Source organism: Mustela nivalis (assembly GCF_964662115.1).
Source record: "Mustela nivalis genome assembly, chromosome: 4".
Taxonomy (NCBI): Eukaryota; Metazoa; Chordata; class Mammalia; order Carnivora; family Mustelidae; genus Mustela; species Mustela nivalis.
Genome location: NC_139023.1, coordinates 71,584,505 through 71,605,751, shown reverse-complemented (window position 1 = coordinate 71,605,751; position 21,247 = coordinate 71,584,505). Strand labels below are relative to the sequence as shown.

At 41.5% G+C, this 21,247-nt stretch overlaps 1 long non-coding RNA gene across 1 annotated transcript; it reads right to left on the bottom strand.

Annotated features, from left to right (window-relative positions):
* Positions 1-15,224: 15,224 nt before the first annotated feature.
* Positions 15,225-20,991, bottom strand: LOC309863201. Its single transcript, XR_014310924.1, has 4 exons — positions 20,675-20,991; positions 17,249-17,392; positions 16,069-16,360; positions 15,225-15,397 (listed from the first exon to the last, which is right to left on the bottom strand). It is a non-coding gene; the product is annotated as an uncharacterized lncRNA (long non-coding RNA).
* Positions 20,992-21,247: the final 256 nt, after the last annotated feature.

Below are 21,247 nucleotides of genomic sequence, written 5' to 3'. Positions count from 1 at the left end.
TTTTGGTATCCTATGTGTTTTTGTACTTTTTTGTTTTTTTAAGTAATCTCTACGTCCGGTGTGGGGGTCAAACTCATGACCCTGAGATCAAGAGTCTCATGCTTTCCTGACTGGGCTGGCAGGAGCCCCCTTTTTGTATCTTTTAAATAAAAGTAGTAATACCAACTGATCTCCCCCCAATTTTGATGACAAATAGGGAAATAAACAAAATGCTTAGAAAGCTAATAGGACTACAGTCTATTAGTGAAAAGACTCCATTGTCAGAGATGACATTTTTCTCCTCTTTCACAGTTCACATCTTTCAAAGGGACCACATGGAGAGATAGAGAAAGGGAGACTCTCAAACAGCTTCATCACTGAAACAATCTTTCCAATCAATGGGATCACAGAGGTGTCAGCCAGATAGAGCTTTGTTAACCCAAGTAGGTGTCAAATGCTCCTCTTTCTTACTTTAACAAATGGGAAATCTTATTCTTCTAGCAACTAGTGTGATCATTTCTCTTAGGAATGAGACCTACCTGTTGGGAAATTTCTATGTTTAGCCAGCAGAGAAGCTAAGATTTAAGTGTGAAGAGCTATTCATCAAAAGGAGAATAGGGGAGGAATTTGTTGATTGCACAAAAAAGATAGGGGGTAGAGTTGAAGCCACAGAGATGAGAGACAGTTGGCTCTGCCCCGTGAGATGCATTCATTCAGCAAATCCTTGGCAGAACTGTTAACCTCAGAAAGTGCTTGGCAGTATGGAATTCCAGTGCAAAACAATGAAGAGCATGCTTCCAACATCCATCTTAGCCTAAGGTCAAGGGAGCCCCAAGGAAGCAATCTTTAAGGAATTCACAGAAATCTAAAAGCAGATTTGGGGCTCTCACAGTCCATAAAATAAGTGAGTGCTGGGACCAAGTTTTCCTAAATTTCTGAAGGGTGGGAGGCCCCAATCCTATCTGCTTCACATTATTAGTAGTATTAGGATGAAGGTAGCTTATTTTCAAAATTATGAATAATTAAACAAAATGGGAGAGATGAGAGATAAACATTTTAAGTAATTTTAACACCAACAATAGAACATTTTGCCTACAAAACCAAGCAGATCACTTTCAGTATTAGAGCAGAAATAAATTATAAGAAGGAAACTTCCTTGCTATATTAACAATTTTGAGTGGAATGTGCGAAAGTACTTAAAATAGAGATTGCTCTACTTTATTGTAGCACCTATCCTTATCCTGCCTAGAAACTATGAGCCCTCAAACAGAAATAAAAATTTTATCCTTTCTTATCTGAAGATTTAATTTTTGAGATTAAAATTGGCCTTGGGGTGCTGGGTGACGCAGTTGGTTGAGCGTCAGACTCTAGGTTTCAAAGTGGTGAGATGCAGCTCTGTTGGCTCAGGGCTCAGCACTGAGTCTGCTTGAGAACTTCTCACCCTTTCCCTCTGCCCCTCCACCCTGTACTCCTGTACACACACACACACACACACACACACACTCTCTCTCTCTCTCTCTCTCTCTCTTTCAAATAAATAAATATTTTTAAAAAACAATAATAATAAAAATGAAGTTAGCCTTTTTTCTTATTGTAAAAGCAGAGTATGGCCATTTTGGAAAAGTTTTTAAATTTGAGAGAGTAAATCCATGCCTTTTAATTTAATTTTATTTATTTATATGTCAGAGAAAGAGAGAGAGTGAGAGAAAGCACAAGCAGGGAGACCAGCAGGCAAAGGGAGAAGCCAAGTCCCTGCTGAGCAGGGAGCCTGATTCGGAAATCGATCCCAAGACCCTGGAACCATGACCTGAGCTGAAGACAGATATTAAACCTACTGAGCCACCCAGGCGTCCCAATCCATGCATTTTTTTAAAAAAGTATTTATTTGGGGGTGCCTGGGTGGCTCAGTCGTTTAAGTGTTTGCCTGCATCTCAGGTCACGATGTCAGGGTCCTAGCATCAAGACCCAAATCAGGCTTTCTGTTCAGCAGGGAGTCTGCTTCTCCCTCTTACTCTCCCTCTGTGCTCTTTCTCTCAAAAGTAAATAAATAAAATGTTTTAAAAAATGAATGCAATAAAATATATTCATTTTATTTTTAGATTAATCTCTACACTCAGACAGACTTGACCTTGCATGTGGATACTTTTTGGCTCTCCTCCCTCACCACCACAGCTCAGCCACTGAGAAGCCATTACGCTTTGAACTCCCAGTTTCCTCCAGTGGACCTCTAGTATATAACAGTCTTCCCAACTTACTCCTTTTCTCCATTAGAAAGAGCATACCTCTCCTTTGTTCTCCAGACTTAACTATGGTTCTACCAGCAGCTTATTTGCCCTGAATTGCAATTCTCCTTTATTCCTGAATAAACCCATTTTTGCTGGTAAAATAATTGGTAGCTTTTATTTTTATGATTAACAACAAAAAACTGACTTGAGCCACCTAAGCCAAATACAGCAATGAATTTATTGGCTCACTTATCCAACCCATGGACAGACAAGGAGGATTGTAACAAAGCCACTCATTTTCAGGTTGCTCACTCCATCTTTCTCCTCTGCTTCTTTTAATAGTTTGGATTTATTTTGCAAGCCAGCTTGCTACATTGAGATAGTATAGCCTTCAGGCTCATATCATCAGTGTCCCTGGGCATCATGGACGAATTCTTACCCAACACAGGAGTCCTATTTCCATAAGAAAAGAAAAATGTTGGGAGAAAATATTTTCAATATTCTTCATTCTTTGGCTGCTGTCTTCTCCACCACATACGCTCATACACCTAACTTCTTCCCCTACATATAATTCCAGAAGTGTCCTTGCCTAGCCACTATGCAGCCTTGTCCCAGCTCCAGGAGCTTTATGTCAGGTCAGTTCATGATCAGAGGGATGCCTAGGAGGCTCAGTTGGTTAAGCGTCTGCCTTCAGCTCAGGTCATGAACTCAGGGTCCTTGGATTGAGCCTCCAGTCAAGGTTCCTGCTCAGCAGGGAGCCTGCTTCTCCCTCTGCATGCCACTCCCCTGCTTGTGCTCTCTCTCTCTGTCTCTGACAAATAAATAAATAAAATATTTTTTTAAAAAATCATGATCAGGATGTTGAAGCATCTCGTTGCCTTACAACTTACAAGTAAACAATAAATCTGAATATCCTCGCTACCCCTTAATAAAAAATAAGATAAACATTCTTTTCAAAGCAATGTTCAAAAGAGGACAAGTGGAAAAAGCCACACACAGAGTATAGGCCACAACTTCCTGGAAAGAGATAGCAAGTCAAGTCTTTTGTGGACTCAGAGCATTCAATCTCGGAGAAAGCTCTATAGAGGGGCCACTACTAAGGCTATCTATGTCTACATGTCTTAGCTGAATGGGTAGAACTATAAATTTATAAATAGCGTGCAACTGATGCAGTTTTCATGTGATGAGCCCAAAATATTTTAGAAGCTGCTTAGGCATAACTGAACTCAGTGACATTTAAATTAAATGGCAATTAGAAGAAGAAAGAAAGATGCCATGCATACAGATGTCAAACCATTACCCTGACTACCCTGTACACTTAACTAATGTGGCTTTCTTTTTCTTTTTCAAAGTAAGTTCTACACCCAGCGTGGGGCTTGATCTCACAACCCTGAGATCAAGAGTGGTATGCACCACCGATGGAGCTCAATAAGAGTGGGCAAAATGAAATAAAAAATAAATTTAAAAAGAAAAAAGAAAGGAAAGAAGGAAAGACCCAAACAAGGGAACATGTACTTGGTATCTTCCACAATAGACATTTACGCCTTATTGTTGTATTGTGTTCAGGAATTTAGGCAGATTTCAGTTGAAGGTAAAGAAATTCCTAAGGATATCCTTCTCTTTATTGAGAAGAACATTTAGAATATTATAAGAAATATTATAGGGGCACCTGGGTGGCTCAGTGGGTTAAAGCCTCTGCCTTCGGCTCAGGTCATGATCCTGGGGTCCTGGGTTCGAGCCCCACATCAGGCTCTCTGCTCAGCAGGGAGCCTGCTTCCCTCTCACTCTCTGCCTGCCTCTCTGCCTACTTGTGATCTCTGTCAAATAAATAAATAAATAAAATCTTTAAAAAATATATTGTAATGTCCTTATTTTTGTGAAGTAACAAATATATTAGTAAGTATGAATATTGACAAAGAAAGCCAATCCATGAAATGGGCAGTATCAAAAGAATATCTTGAAGAAAAAAAAAAAAAGACATGTGAACATGGAATCAAAGACAAGCAAATGAGCAGGACAGTAAGTTATTTGATTCTAGACTGACCCCTTTAGTGGGTCCATCTGGAGCAGGCTGAGGTAGTGCTGACCATATTTAACTCAGATATCCCTGCCGTGGGGCAACTGTGGGAGAAGAGTCTGATACTGGGCCTGACTTTTAGGTGTGCCCAAATTGAAGCATTGGGGAGGAGAGGATCAGGGGCTGGGGACCAACTACCAAAGCATCCTCAGTGAACAAGCATGCTAAGTAATTCCATATTTTACTTCAGAGTTCCAGGTCCAATGGATTCATAAAAATGTAGTCATCTGCATAGCATGTCTCAAAGTCGAAAACTTACTGTAGATGTTTCAAAACTGACTGTTCAGTTCATAAAACTAAGAAAATACAAAAGTTTTTCAAATAAGAGTTAATACCACATTATTCACATGCAATTCTGTCAATTTTGAATGTAAACTGTTGTTTAAATAAAAGATAGAATGGTATTTACAAAGATATGATTATTTGAGGGGCGCCTGGGTGGCTCAGTCAGTTAAGCATCTGCCTTCTGCTCAGGTCATGATCCTGGAGATCTGGGATCAGCCCCATGTCAGGCTCCCTGCTCAGCAGGGAGTCTACCTCCCTCCCCGCCCTTCCTTGGGTTCTCTCTCTCTCTCTCTTTAAAAGAAAAAAAAATTAATAAAAGTCAAGGTCAACTGTATATTTAAAAATGGTTAAGATGGTAAATTTTACATTATATGTATTTTACTGCAATAAAAACAATTTTTAAAAAGGTAAAATTAGACATAGATGGCAGTGTATCTTAGGTACATCATTAAGTTTGCTACCTAACTGATTAATTGCATATTTTCTCATGACTAAAAGTTAGTATGTTCCAGACCTGCACTGTCTGCTGATATGGTAGTTACTGGCCACATGTGGATTTTGAACACTTTTGTTGTGGTTTGTTCAAATTGACATGTGGTGTAAGTATAAAATACTCTAGATTTCGAAGACCTAGTTAATAACCCCCCCAAAAGATAAAATAGCTCAGTAATAATTTTTTATTGGTAACATGGTGATGATAATACTTTAGATATATTGAGTTAAATAAACTATATCAAAATTAATGTCACCTTTTAAATTTTTTTAAATGTCAATATTAAAATATTGAAATTTATACACATAGCTGGCACTCTATTTTCGGTGAACAGTGCTGCTCTGCACAGACTTTCTGACAGCAGGAAGAGCTTAGCCCTTGTCTGCACATCCTGGGGAAAGGGAGGTGAGGAACAGTGTGGGCAGTTCTCCCAGAAAATGAAGCCCTCAAATCTAAAAATCAGGCCATTATTCTTACAATGGGATACTGAAATATTTGTTTTGAACTATACGAGCCTAAAATCTGTTCAGAGTCATCATTTAAGACGTTTTATTTTGCAGGTTTAAACAGAAAAGCTAAATTCCCTGGCAATCTACCCACAATATTCGAAAAGGAATTTCCCAATGTGGATAAAAACAGTGAACTGTAGTATTTTTCCTTCTAGAATAGAATTTTACAGAATCTACTGCAAGATTTCCATGTTAAAAAACAAAACAAAACAAAAGCAACAACAAAAAACCCCACAAAATTGAAATAGAACTAGGTGGCAGTAAGACCAAAATAATTTGTTTCATTGTAGTCTAGTCTTTGTCCGTATATTTAGAAAATGAACACACAGACAGTATCTTTTCAATTATTCGCTTTCTTTGTGCACATTTAGCCCTAAGGTTCAGTGTGTAGGCTCCCTCCGTCATTCCTCTCAAGTCCACCTCTTCAGAGCAACACTCACAAAATCTCAAGCCCAGTGCCTTACGCCAAATCCCAGCTGTTTCTAGCATGAAAGAGAACTCACATGAATATTCACTTTCCGACTTGCAGTTGTGGAGTTTGATTATGAGCCCCTATCAGTTAGGTTCCCTCCATCCTTCTGCTTTCCCTCCTTTCTTGTGCCCACCCCGCCCCCACCTTCCCGGGAGAGCATGGTGTTGGAAGCTCTCAGATTTGGTGCCCTCTTCTGTTTAAAACTTCCAGTGCGCATCCAGGCAATTGGCCTTGCTCTGAGGCAGCCTGAAAAAGCCTGAAACTGTTGGGAACAAGCCTAGAAGGTTCCTATGCAGGTTGAAAATTGTGTAAATGGAAGCGTCTAAGAAATGTGGAAACAACCAAAGGGATTCAAAAGGACTTCGTTTTCATTATCTTAAGAACAGTATGTCTGAAAATTAGACTTGTCTCACTTTCCGTTTCCAAAACTATGCCAAATATTTTTGGATTCGCAATATTTCTAATTTAGTGAATATCAACACACTTTTCTTTTTTTAAAGAAACTGAGTATTAATTTCCTATGGCTCATTTTGTTTTTTTAAGATTATTTATTTATTTATTTGACAGAGAGAGAGAGAGATCACAAGTAGGCAGAGAGACAGGCAGAGAGAGAGGAGGAAGCAGGCCCCCTACTGAGCAGAAAGCCCACCGTGGGGCTCAATCCCAGGACCCCAGGATCACGACCTGAGCCGAAGGCAGAGGCTTTAACCCACTGAGCCACCTAGGCGCCCCTCAACACACTTTTACAAATCAACGAAATCAAGTTTTCTTGCTTTCTTGTTAGACAGGGTATATTACCTATTTCATTACACCAAAGCGAAATTTTTTAAAAGATTTTATTTGTCAGAAAGAGAAAGAGGAAGAGAAAGAAAGAAAGAAAAAGAGAGAGAGAGAGCACAAGCAGTGGGGAGGGGCAGAGGGAAAAGCAGAGTCCCAGCTTAGCAAGGAGCCGTATACACGTCTTGATCCTAGGACCCTGGGTCATGACCAGCTAAAGGCAGACACTTAACCAACTGAGCCACCCAGCATCCCTGTTAAAATGTTTTTAAATTGTTCTGACAAAAGACAATGTTTAAATTTGTACTACATCCTTGACCACAGTCCCACTGCTTGCTTTACCTGCTGGAGAGGTGGGGGAGGGGGGCAGTAGAACAGAGGATAACATTCTCCAGTCTAATCAGATTGTAACTGTTGGGAAGAGAAAAATACCACTTTAGGAGCATTTGGGACAGAGAGAGTGATAGAATATAAAATAGTACCATGAAGGGCGCACTGTTGATGGCCACTCAGGATTCTTTCCCCTTCATGACCCTTGACTTCGCTCCTGTCCCCAGTGACCCTGACTCCCAGAAGAGCATGCTCTGCATGACCAGAAGTGAAAATAAACTAGCCATCACTTTAGGAATATCTGAGTTTGAAAAGTGTCCTTGACCTTGACCACAATTAAATTATGTTGCCACCAAAGGAACCAGATGTCTTGGTTATATCTCATGGTCCAAAAAGTTGATGATTCTCACTGATATGATTTTCATAGTTAAGAGATAAATTTGTTTCCTCATGAAATTGTGATTTTACAAAAATATAAACTTTAAGGTTGCTAAAATGAATGTTGACCTGTATGTACTAAATTACTTATATACTGTATGTACTATATAATTATGTTACATTACTTTCTCAGTGGCAGAGGTCTCTACCGGGAGTTAGGGGAGTTTTCTCAGTTTCAGTACTCATACTTGCTGCTAAATGGGTGTGTGCCTCATGAACAGTCACGTAGTAAATCCTCTCTAAACTTTAGTTTCCTCATCTGTGTGCTTATGAGCTAACATGCAAAAATGTTTTTTAACCTATAAAACCAAAGGTGTTGCTACCCAAATGTAAAATTAAATAATTCCCTTTGGATTTGAAAATGAAGCCACTTGGGGACCCAATTTGATGATTTGCTTAGTAAAAGGGTTCTATTTGTTATAAAAGCTTAGCAGCAACGTACCTGCCCTCAAGGGCTTAGAGAGACCTTTAAACCATCATGACTGAGATGCACAGGGAGAAGAGTTTCAGCCGAAGTGAATCACGTGGTCCCCGATCTGAATGGTCTACATAAGATTTTTCTTATATAATTTTTTAAATTGTATGAATAAACAAGTAATATAAAATCCGCCATCGTAACTGTTTTTCAGAGTACAGTTCAGTAGGGTTAAGCTCACATTCTTAAGCACGAGAGTTTCCAGAAGATTTTCAGCTTGCAAAAATGAAACTCTATGCACATTAAAGGACTCCCTGTTTCCTCCCGGCCCCTGACACACTCCATTCTACTGTCTGTTTCTAGGGATTTGGCAACTTTAGACACTTCAAATAAGTGAAATCGTACAGTGTTGGTCTTTTTGTGACCAGCTTATTTCACTCAGCATTGTATCCTTAAGTCTCATCCGTGCTGTATCATGTGGATGAGGTTCCTTCCCTTTTTAAAAAATTTTTTATTTATTTGACAGACAGATATCACAAGTAGGCAGAGAGGGAGGCGGGGGGGGGGAGCAGGCTCCCTCTTGAGCAGAAAGCCCGATGCGGGGCTCGACCCCAGGACCCTAAGACTATGACCTGAGCCGAAGGCAGAGGCTTTAACCCACTGAGCAACCCAGGCGCCCCTCCTCCCTTTTTAAGGCTGAATAATATTCTACTGTGTGTCTAGACCACATTCTGTTTATCCATTTGTCAGTTGATATACATTTGAGTTGCTTTCACCTGGTCTATATAATATTTTTGTCATAATGATATTATGCTCTGAATCAGTTAGCTTGTTTAAGATCAAAGGAATACACACACATCACCTTCAATGATAAGATGGGTAGGAACCTAGGGTTCCCAGAGAGAAAGTTCGCTCGAAAAATTGCCTCATGGGGGGACCTGGGTGGTGCAGTCAGTTAAGCAGCTGCCTTCAGCTTCGGTTATGATCCACCAGCCCTGCACCGAGCCCCACATCCCTGCTCAGCAGAGAGCCTGTTTCTTCCCCTCTCTCTGCCTGCCGCTCTGCCTACTTGTCCTCTCTATCTCTCTGTCAAATAAATAAATACAATCTTCAAAAAAGCAAAAATTGCTTCATCCGGCTGTTCGTACTTCAGGAGTTTGTGTAAAACAAACTATAGGAACCAGGACGTTTACTCACAGCAGTGATCTTAGCTAAGATGACTTCCCTTCGTTTTGGTATATCGAGCATTTATACATCTTCCCAAAACAGACATTTCATTTGAGTCGGTGTATCACCATTTACTGAGGAGTCTTATCTTGGAGCAAAATGCCAGCCAGACATCCTTAGAGGCAGCAAGCCCACCTCATGCCTTACGTTGTTGCCTTCAGCTTGTGCTCTAGTCCTCAAGCCAGTTTGCTGTGAGGATGGGGCAACAGGCTTAGTTTCACCTCAGTGCACACCCTAAGGCAGACTAGCTCAGATAGGAAGCAAGCATTCAGTCTCTTACTTTAGGACAGAGCTTCTAGTGTGTAAGTCTATGCCTAATAGAATATATACTGATATGTATAGATATATAAACCTGAGTTACGTGTCTCCTCCATTCTTTCCCTTAGCACATTCATTTATTCATTTATTCACCTATTTATCTGTATTGTCACTCAACAAAAATATGTCAAGTCCTCTGGTGTCCAGTGCCTTCATTGGCCCCTCCCACCCACCCTCTCGAAGGCCCTCAGGGTAGCCTGTGCCGGCAGAATTCATGCTCCAGACCTATTCAAGCTGCTTTCTTTTCTTTTCCTTCTTCCTTTTTTAAAAAAATATTTTACTTATTTATTTGACAGAGAGAGTGAGAGTACAAGCAGGGGGAGGGGCAGAGGAAGAGGGTTCAGAGCAGGCTCCCCACTGAGCAGAAAGCCCTCTGATGGGAGCTTCATCCCAGGACAGTGGGATCATGACCAGAGCAAGGCAGATAGATGCTCAGCCAACTGAGCCTCCCAGGTGCCCTCATGCTGCTTCTTCACATCAAAAATTAGAGGGTCACAGGTGCCTGGGTGACTCAGTTGGTTAAGCCTCTGCCTTTGGCTCAGGTCATGATCTCAGGGTCCTGGGATTGAGCCCCGCATTGGACTCTCTGCTCAGCAGGGAGCCTGCTTCCCCCCACACACACCCCCACCTCGCCTCTGCCTGCCTCTCTGCCTACTTGTGATCTCTCTCTGTCAAATAAATAAATAAAATCTTTTAAAAAAAATTTAGAGGGTCAGTATTTCAATCCTTCAGAGATCTGCTGTTTTTAATGAGTTAACTAACACATTAATTAATGTGAAAAAGTAGTGTTAACTGGTGTTAATATGATAAGTCTTTTGAGTAAATTATTTGCTCATAAAATAAGGCCCTTCGGAACACAATGCTTTCACCGAAAAGAGCAGGACCACATAACTTGCTATGCAATTTGTGGGGCCCAGTGCAAAATGAAAATGCAGGGCTTCTTGTTCAAAAATTATTAAGAATTTAAGAATTTCAACAGAACATCAGCAGAACATTAAACCTAGCCCAGGGCCCTTCTTAAGTGTGAGGACCTCTGTATCTGCCCAGGTTGCACACCCGTGAAGCCAGCTCTACGAAGCCATGATGTCAACTTGGAATTTGAAACAACATAGCAGGCTATCGCCCTCGCCCCGCAAGGACGACAAGAACCCTGGTTCGGATGCATCTTCTCTCTCTTTATTTCCACAAGTCTACACACTTATATACGCTTACATGACCAATCAGCGAGCAGGGTACAGGAGGGAGCGAATCAGGCTGTGCACCTAAACCAACAACTTCGCTAGCAACCAATGCTGTTTACTTCCTCTTTGGGCGTTCCGCTTAGTCTCACGAGGCAATCCTAACCTGGCAACTAGCCAGGCGCCATCTTTTAATGGCGGAGGCCGCCCTGGCCAGGGGCCTGCCTCCGACAGCAGGCCATTAGGGAAGATGATTTAAATGGACAGTCCTTCCAGTAATACCATGAAGGCAAGCTTGTTGAAACAACTTATAAAACTATACTTACTGGGATAGAGAAAAGAGTAAATCTCTTTGGAGGTCATTAAGATGTAGGAAGAAAGAGCAGTCAAACAATAGTAGAATAAGAGGTTAAATAATGTGTCCGAGGTCACATATTCAGTAGGGTTTGAGTCAAGACTGAAAAATTCCTGTTCACCCGTGTCTACCCCTCTGCCTCTCTCTGGCTCTATAGTGTCCACAAGGCTTGGAAACACAAATAAAATAGCGTAGTTAGTTAGTTCAGATTGGCATTTGGACCCATTGTTTTAAATATAACTAAAGGTTGAAAACAACATATTTGGCATATTTTTTTCATAAAAATGTAACTCGCATACTGTTTAAAAATAAATTTATCTTGGGACGCCTGGGTGGCTATGTTGACTAATCGTCTGCCTTTGGCTTGGGTCATGATCCCAGGACAGGTCATGATCCCAGGGCCCTGGGATCGAGTCACTCATGGAGCTCCTTGCTCAACAGGTAGTCTGCTTCTCCCTCTCCCCCTGCCACTCTGCCTACTTGTGTGCACTCTGTCTCTCTCTCTCTCTGATAAATAAATAGAGATCTTTAAAAGAAATTAATTTATCTTAGTGGGCACAGTTGAACAATATTGTGAATATACGTCATGCCAATAAACTGTACACATAAAAATGGTTAAAAGGTAAATTTTGTTATGTATGTTTTAGCACAATAAACTTCTTTAAAGTTTTGGTACCTGTATTAGTCTGTTTGTGCCACCATAACAAAATACTACAAATGGAGTGGCTTAAACAACAGAACATTCTGAAAGTTTGAAGTCCATAGTCAAAGTGCCAGAAAATTTGGTTTCTGATGAGAGCTCTCTTCCCAACTTGTAAATAGCCACCTTTTTCTCCCCGTGTTCTCACATGGCCTTTCTTTTGTGCAAATGTGGAGAGAGAGAGAGGGAGAGGGAGAGGGAGAGAGCACAAAAGAGCTGTGGTGCCCCTTTCTCTTATGCGGAACCAGCCTTATGGGACACATAAGTTACTTCCTAGCAGTCCTATCTCCAAGTATATTCATACTAGGGTTAAGGCATCAAAACATAAATTTGGGGGGACACAATTCAGTCTATTGCAATACCTTTTGTCAATATGTCTTTCAGATAGGTTGCACAAATGTATAGTGCTGCTCTCTGTGTTTGCCAAGACCTCCCTGGCTTCCACATTTACAAATGCAGACTGTTTTGTAAATGGACTTTTGGACCTTCAGGGTGGGACAAATGTTCATTATTGCACAAACAGCAGGTTCGACTAAGGGACTTAGGCCGGGATATACATTTTATTATTAAATGCTTCAGATTCGGGGTTCCTTGGTGGCTCAGTCATTAAGCGTCTGCCTTTGGCTCAGGTCATGATTCCAGGGTGCCGGGATTGAGCCCTTCTTCAGGCTCCCTGCTCAGTGGGAAGCCTGCTTCTCCCTCTTCCACTCCCCCCCGATTGTGTTCCTTCTCTTGCTGTTCCCTCTGTCAAATAAATAAAATATTTTTTTTTAAAAATGCTTCAGACTCTCAGATCTATTTTCTTGCTGTGAGCTCCATACCACGTACAAACTTTGATGGGTCCTTGGGTCCAGGAGGCACCACAGCCCATAAAGCAGATGAAGCTTACAAGCGCACTTACATACTTTGCTAAAACCCTGAGGGAAGCAGTGCCTAGGTACAAGGTTTAGAGAAGATGGGAAAGAATTGATGAGAAGGAACTAAAAAGTATTCCGCTAGCTGAATTAGGTGAAATATTGAAAGAATGTGAAGGGAGGGGTCATCCTGAGCAACGGGATTGAGAAGAATTCTTTGATATTGAGTTCCACAGCCTGAGGGGACGCATTTGATCACAGCTGCTCTTCTAATCCCCAGTGGCAGCTGAGCCTTCAAGAGTCCATTTTTCATTCAAACTGATCAGGGAAAGATGACCCTTTCCCTGTGTGGATTTCCTTGTCAGACAGGAGTACGCTGTCTAGTCCTACGTTCCAGATGAGGATGTAAAGACCTTTCTACGTATTCTGAAGTCCAGTTACAGACCGTGGGATCCCAGCTGCTTTCAAGAGAGGAGAAAAGGCAGCTGCACTCTAGTTCTTTCTTCATTTCTCCTCAGACTTCTTTCCGAATGGGCAGAGCCCCCCTGGAAACGGAAGATCAAAAGTACTTGGCATGTATTTTATTGTTTACATTTAAGGACAGCTTTATTGCTTTTTTTTTTTTTAAGATTTTATTTATTTATTTGAGAGAGGGAGCATGAGTGGGGGGAGGGGCAGAGGAAGAGGCTGACTCCACCCTGAGCAAGGAGCCCAACATGGGGCTTCGTCCCATGGGATCAATACTTAAATTGAAAGGCAGACCTTTAACCCACTGAGCCACCTAGACACTCTGCTTTTATTTATTTATTTATTTAAATGATACATGCCCATTTTAACACATTCAAACACAGGAAAGTGTAAAGTAAAAAGTAAAAAGTCATCTAGATTTTTTTTTAAAGATTTCCTTTAAAAAATATTTTATTTATTTATTTGACACAGAGAGAGAGAGAGAGAGGGCACAAGCAGAGGGAGCAGCTGGCAGAGGGAGAAGCAGGCTTCCTACTGAGCAGGGAGCCTGATGTAGGACTCCATCCCAGGACTCTGGGATCATAACCTGAGCTGAAAAGTATCTGCTTAACCAACTGAGCCACCCAGGCATCCCTGATTTTTCTTTTTTTTAAAGTGATCTCTACACCCAACATGGGGCTCAAACCCACAATCCTGCGACCAATAGTCACAGGCTTTACCGACTGAGCCATCCAGGCACCCCTCACCTAGAGACTTATTATGAACACAACCAATGTCATAATTACAGATGTATAAATAATTTTATGTAAATAAGCTCATACATGTATTCTGTGACCTGTTTTATTCAACCATAAGCATGAAATCTTTTCTAGTCAGTAAATGTGAAATAACATCATTATTCATGATTGCATAGTTTGCATTATTCATGATTGCATAGATTGCATAGATGCATTATTTTACATATATATATGGGATGGTTCACTTAGCCATTTATCAACTAGGTTGTTCCCCACATGTGAAACTGCTAGAACAAAAACAAAGCCTGATACTTTGTTTCTAACAAAGAAAAAGAAACACTGGTGAAATCTATGTCCTTGTACATATCTTTCACTATCTTTAGAGATATTTAAATGAGCATATCTGATGTCTTTGAGGTAGACAACATATTATGAATTATGAAGGCATGGTTAGGAGAAATTGAAAATATGCACAGCCTATTCTCTGTTTACATCCATAGAAGGTAGTTATCTCTACCTTCCTGTAGAGTACAAGGAGCTCAAGTGCTTTTATTCTGATCACCCTCTCATCCTCTTTCTTGTCTCATGTGATATTGTCTTCAGGATTTGGGCTCTATTATGTCATTTATGTTATAGCTTTACTTGAAATTCTTTTTAAGATTTTATTTTTTTATTTGTGAGAGAGAGAGAGAGAGAGGGCATGCACAAGCAGGGGGAACAGCAGAGGGAGAGGGAGAAGCAGTCTCCCCACTGAGCAGAGAGTCCTACATGGGGCTCAATCCCAGGACCCTGATCATGACCTGAGCCAAAGGTAGTCGCTTAACCAACTGAGCCACCCAGGCACCCCTAATTTTTTTAACTTGAAAATTTTCAAGCACACAAAAAAGTGAGAAAAAAATAGTTCAAAAAACACAAGCACCTCGCCTATCTTTATCGATTGTTAACATCTCTCTTCCCCTTCCGTTTCTCCCTCTCCCTCTTTCTCTTAGAGATATTTCTTACTCTTATGCAAGCTCAGCCATGCATTTAAAAGAACATTTATTATATCTTATCCCACATTTCTAGATATTCTATGGCAAGAAGTTTTTCAAGTTATCTGGTCAACTGTACTTCCAGAAATGGAAGTCCTAAATTTATCAATCTGTATTCTGTTTTTCAGAGAGCATCACACAATTCTTTCATTCCACAAGAATAATTGGCTGTAAATTTATTATTTATAGTCATCTGTAAAATAATTAAAAATAATACATTATTTCTTCAAAAGTAATAATTGCATTCAACTTCTATCTGTGACTGGTGTGGTAACATCCTTCTTCAGTCTCTTACATGTCTACTCATACTCCCTATATATATTTAATCTTATTTTCATAAAAACTTTGCCCTTATTTTGCTCAATTAAAAAAAAAAACATTTGGAGCATGTTGGATATGGAAGAATATCAGCAAAAAACAAACTGCATCATGCTGTATTTCTGATGTGGAAAAGATGGTGGGCAGCACCCCGGGCAGAGGGACTTGCATATACAACAGCCTTGTGAAAGAAAGAGGCAGGGCACATTTCCTAGGAATAGAAAGAAGGACGTGTACTAGAGCACAGTAAACAAAAGGAATGCGATTAGACTGAAGAGGTAGTTGGGGTGACCCTCAGGACGTTGAAGGTAGTGTTGTTGAAGTTGCTAAGCTACTAGTTTAATCAAACTTGGGTTTGAAAAGATCACTCTGACTGCATTGGGAAGAACAGCCTAGAAGGAATAAGTATGGAGAGACCAGTAGAGACTATTGTAAGAGCCTTAGTGAGAACTAATGGCTAGGATTGGGGAGCTGGAAAAAGCTAAAGAGACAGTAGTCAGGTCATGATCTTGCTAAAGTGATGAGCAAAAGGTTTTCAAGGGTTCACTTGGTCCTCTACCAGGATGGAAAATCGGCTGACAATGAGAAAGCCTCCTGCTGTGAGAGCCATGGGGGCTCCATGCTTGGATCTCCTTTCAAGGAAGAACTTGCCCTTCAGTGCAAGGAATTATTCACCTCAGCCACTCTCTTCCTGGGCAGCCCCAGCCAATTAGCGTACATGGCAGGGTTACCGGGACTGATCATTTCTGCCCAAACCTGGGCTCCTCTCAGGGACCAGTGGCTCTGTGTTGATTGGCTGAGACCTTATCAGATCTGCTTAGCCCTGAGGCCCCCCTAGCTAACCTGCATCCTCCCCCTTTATCTTTCACAGGCTTTATTCACAGATAGATCTCAGTCTCATTATCTGCTTTCCACAGGACTCTACTAATCCATCTGCTAAATAATGAGGTTACAGATAGCTGATGAAGGACATCTGACCATCTATGACGTTATCACCATAAAGGCCAGAGCTAGGCCACAGCTGACTGTCTGCTAAATTTTCTCAGAATATTAGGCAACCAGATTCTCCCATGCGTCCAAGGAGCCCTGCATGTAGTTTTGAAGTGGATACTCAGAGATGCAGAATGCAGAAGAGACAGTCGGGCCTTATCTTCTCTTCAGGCAGAAGGACAGGCTATGAAAAAACAACAACAACAACAACAACAATCACACAGTTCACTGTGAACTGTGTGATTGGTTTCCCACCCATAATATTATTTAACACTATATAACCCAGACTTGTGAAAATGTACTTTTGAGCCTCATTGTGAAAACCAAAGGTGAGAATTCACACCTATACTTGGGATGAATTTTTCTCTGAAAGAAAATTATGTTCCTACTGTCACTAAGCCTGGGGAAAAAATAGGTTCAGGGACAGAAAGCCGCTGAGGATTTAGAGAAGGGTCTAAGGCTCAAAGGAGAGAAGGTCTTCCTCTTCTCTTTGGGACTTAGCAGGGTCTGGGAATTGTTGGTTCTGGATTCTGAGGCAGAGCTACGGAGATTAGAGTGGTGTAAGCAGGTTTGGTGGGGACAAAGCAAGCTGTCCCAGATTAATTACAATAGCGTGGGAACCAAACAGGGGTTAATGTAGCCAGCCACAGGCTCTAGGCAGATCTGGGATTGAGCTGTAGTTATAAGTTATTTTCGGGGTTGCACTCCCTCCTTGAGCCTCCAGTAAAACCATGGCTTAAGTTGTGCTATGCAGAGTTAGTTAAAAGTTTGTGCCTACATTTGGGCAAAGGCTATGAAAGGAGCACCATTCCCAGACCGTATGCCCATGTGAACCTCACGCACAAGGCAGGTCAGAATTTAGAGGGCCCAATGAATGATATTCCCGTCTCCCGCCCACACGTGGACCCAGCTGAGAGAGAGATGCAAGAGTAATGCAGGAGAGGAAAAACATATCCCCTTTACTGCCACTAAAAGCCGCTGAAGGATGTGGACTAGGTGTGTCAGCCAAAGGGTGACCTACCATGCCCCGCCCCAACCCTTCCCCCGCCCCCCACCCCCCCCATTTACCTACCTCATCATCTATGGTGCTAGACAGATACACGGAAGAGCAGTGCGGATTGCGTGTTCCCTGCAGGAAGAGAAAACTCAAAGAGAAAAAGAAGGAAGAACTCCTCCCCTACTCTCCATTCAAACACCTCAGTCCTCCTGTAGGGGTCTGGAAGTAAAAGAGGGCGGAGAAAGGTTAGGAGTGTTAGGGAACCAGAGCAAGAGCAACCAGTCCCCACGTAGTATGCAACAGTGAGTGTGAAGGCTAATAATTTTTGGTCAGGGTGTATAAAAACATTTGTTTCCCAAGCAGAGCCAGCCTTGTCTGTCTTCTACATCCTGTACTCCGGTTGTTCCCTCGAGTCCTTTTATGTCTCTTTCCCGTTCCACCTCTTCAGTGCTCATTGCTTTCTGTCTACCCTTACATCTCCAGTGTTGCACCCAGGAGTAGGTCTGCTTCCCTTAGGCAAAATTCAGGCCATTAACTTTATTTATGTATTTCTGTATTTATTTATTTTTAAAAAACAATTAAAAATTTTTTTTTATTAGCTTGTCAGAGAGCACACAAAGCAGAGGGCGTGGCAGGCAGAGGGAGAAGCAGGCTCCCCACTGAGCAAGGAGCCTGATGCGGGACTCAATCCTAGCACCACAGGATTAGGAATTAAAGGTAGCCACTTAACCAACTGAGCCACCTAGGCATCACCAGACCATTAACCTCACAACCTAATGCTTCATTATCAAACCTTTTGAGTATTTCTAGCTACAAAAAGCTCCTATCTATTCTTTCCTATTAGAAAGAACTGACCAACTTGTACTAAAGTAGTAGTTTCCAACACTGGTCTATAACAGTCAAGTCTTTTTTTTTTTTTCTTTTTTTAAGATTTTATTTATTTACTTGACAGAGAAAGAGCGCATACAGGCTCTCTGCTGAGCAAGGAGTCCATGCAGGGCTAAATCCAAGGACCCTGGGATCATGACCTGAGCTAAAGGCAGACACTTAACTGACTAAGCCATCCAGGCGCCCCAAATCTTTTCTTTTTCTTTCTTTTTTTAAAGATTTTTATTTTATTTTACTTTTAACTATTTTATTTATTTATTTGAGAGGGAGGGCGCATAACAGTGGCAAGGTGGGGGGTGAGGCGGAGGGAGAAGCTGATTTCCTGCTGAGCTGGGGCCCTAAACTAGGGCTTGATCCCAGGACCCTGAGATCATGACCTGAGCCGAAAGCAGACACTAAACCAACTGAACCATCCAGGCACCCTTTACCTGTCAAATACTGAGATTTATCAAGACCCATAGTGAGGCAAGGACAATGTAGTACATTTTTCATAAAGCTGAGTTAGTTCAAAAGATTCTGCTCTATTCTGAAATTTTATGTTGAGGGACCACATAAATAAATTCTTATATTTATTAAATGTTGGTCATTGTTAACCTATGGTATTTTAGAAAAATGGCCTTAGTTGAGAAAATTAAAAGTTGACAACCCTAAGTTGGTGTAAAAATTTTTTTTAATTGTACTGAACTGGGAAATGGCTAAAGTCCTATGGTTTGCCAATTCTCAGGGACTTTTTCTTTTTTTTTTTTTTTTAAAGATTTTATTTATTTATTTGACAGAAAGAAATCACAAGTTGGCAGAGAGGCAGGCAGAGAGAGAGGGGGAAGCAGGTTCCCCATAGAGCAGAAAGCCCAATGCGGGGTTTGTTCCCTTGAGCCTGAGATCATGACCTGAGCCAAAGGCAGAGGCTTAATTAACCCACTGAGCCACCCGGGCTCACCCCTCAGGGACTTTATAATCTAAAACTTGTACTGAATAAGCACCTTGACCTGACAGAATCATAGAAGTAGCAGGCCTGTCCTAATTCAAATGGCAGATAGGGTTGTATGCCAGGCAGAAAATGGAGGAAGCCGGTAGAACTGAGTAGATCTGAGACTAAGGGAAGGTATCTCAGAGAGGAGGAAGAAACAGTACTTAACAGTACCTAAATCAAAAAAACCAAAGATCATGGAAAATAGGCTTGATCGGTTTGGCCATCCATGTCTATTGGGGGTTGAAGGCATGAACGTAGTCACTGTTCCTCCTTCCCACTTCTTAACAAATTAAGAGTAAACAAGAGGAATTCAAAACATCAGCTTTATTAAAAATAGAGAATATAGCTTGACCCCTACTCAGAAATAGAGTTCCTTCTTCCTTCTTTCACCGAATCTGCAGAATGGGCCTACCTGTGGTACTGCCTTTAGACCCAGGTGAAGGAGAGCCTCTTCTTTGGGCCCCACGCTTTGGAGGGCCACACATATCACAAAAACAAAACAATTTGTTAAAGACTTCCTTAAGTGCCTCTGCCACATGGACCGCAGCATTCAGTGTTCTGGAATCCGTATCCTAAGGATCCACCTTGCAACACACCATTCAGGCCCCAGGGAAATGCTTCTTCCCATCTCTTGCCCCATGTCTTCTAAAGAAAAGCCAACTGCTTCTGAGCGCCAGCAGCTCGGTGTAAGGCCACAGGTGACATTGGGGATAAATGCTCCGTGCTGTGGGGAGGGTTTGAGTGACAAAAGTCCTTATGTAATAGAAAGGCCTTGTCAAATTAACTTGTCAACTCCTTTTTCTCAACAGCGTGAATGCAGTGAAAAAAGTACTGGTTTTCGGTAGGACCAAAAGTTTGTTTTTCCTTATTTTTGTTTTTAAAGATTTTTATCTATTCATTTGATAGACAGAGAGAGATCACAAGTAGGCAGAAGGCAGACAGAGAGAGAGAGGGGGAAGCAGGCTCCCTGCTGAGCAGAGAGCCCAATGCGGGACTCGATCCCAGGACTCTGAGATCATGACCCAAGTCAAAGGCAGAGGCTTAAACCACTGAGCCACCCAGGCGCCCCTATTTTTCCTTCTTTTACTACTCTTCTAATTTGTGTCTCTGAAGCTATTCATGAACTGGTGTTTTATTTGTAGTAGCTCTACATGGCAGCTGAAGAACATTTTGTGATAAAAAAAATGTATTTTATTTTTTTACATTTTTAAAGTTTTTATTTTTATTACTTATTTTATTTTATTTTTACAAATTTAGAGAGACAGCATGAGCAGGGAGGAGGAGCAGAGGGAGAGGGAGAAGCAGGCTCTTCAATGAGCAGGGAGCCCGACACAGGACTCGATCCCAGGACCCTGGGATCCTGACCTGAGCTGAAGGGAGATGCTTAACCAACTGAGCCACTAAGCACCCTCTATTTTTACATTTGTATATGTATGGGTAGTATTTATTCCCTAATGTCGCATAATAAAATCATCCTACAAGATAGTGTCTTAAAACATCAATAATGATTTATTATGGGGCACCTGGCTGGCCCAGTCAGTAGAGCATGTGACTCTTAATCTCAGGGTCATAGGTACAAGTCCATCATTGGGAGTGGAGCCCCTAAAATAAAAAAATAATAATAATGATTTATCTTCTCTTACCATTTCTGATTATCAGAAATTTGGGAGGAGTTTGGCTGGGCTGCTCTGGTTCTTGATCTCTTGTGAGGTTGTAGTCAAATGTTGGCCGGAGGATCGACTTCCAAAATGGTGTACCCACATAAGTGCCAGGCTGATACTGGCTGTTGGCAGGAGGCCTTCGTCTTGACAAGGGCTGCTTGAACATCACCACTTCATGTCTGCCAGCTTCCTCCAGAGCAAGGAGTCCACGGGATCAACGCAGAAGCTTCAGTGAGTTCTATGACCTGGATTTGGAAGTCAGCAGCATGTTTTCAGCCATATTCTGTGGGTCATGCAGACCAACCCTGATTCAGTGTGGAAGTAGACAGCAAAATGGTATGAATACCAGGAGGTGAGGATAACTGGAGGCCATCTTAGAGTGTGACTACTGCATAGGTTTAGATACATGTGTTAAGCATGACATGAATTTTTAAAAAGGACAAATAAATATTTAACATTAAAAATGTGACTACAGTAGCCCCCTGTTATTCATAATTTCATTTTCCCCGATTTGTTACCTACATTGATCCATGGTCTGGAAACATATGATCTTCC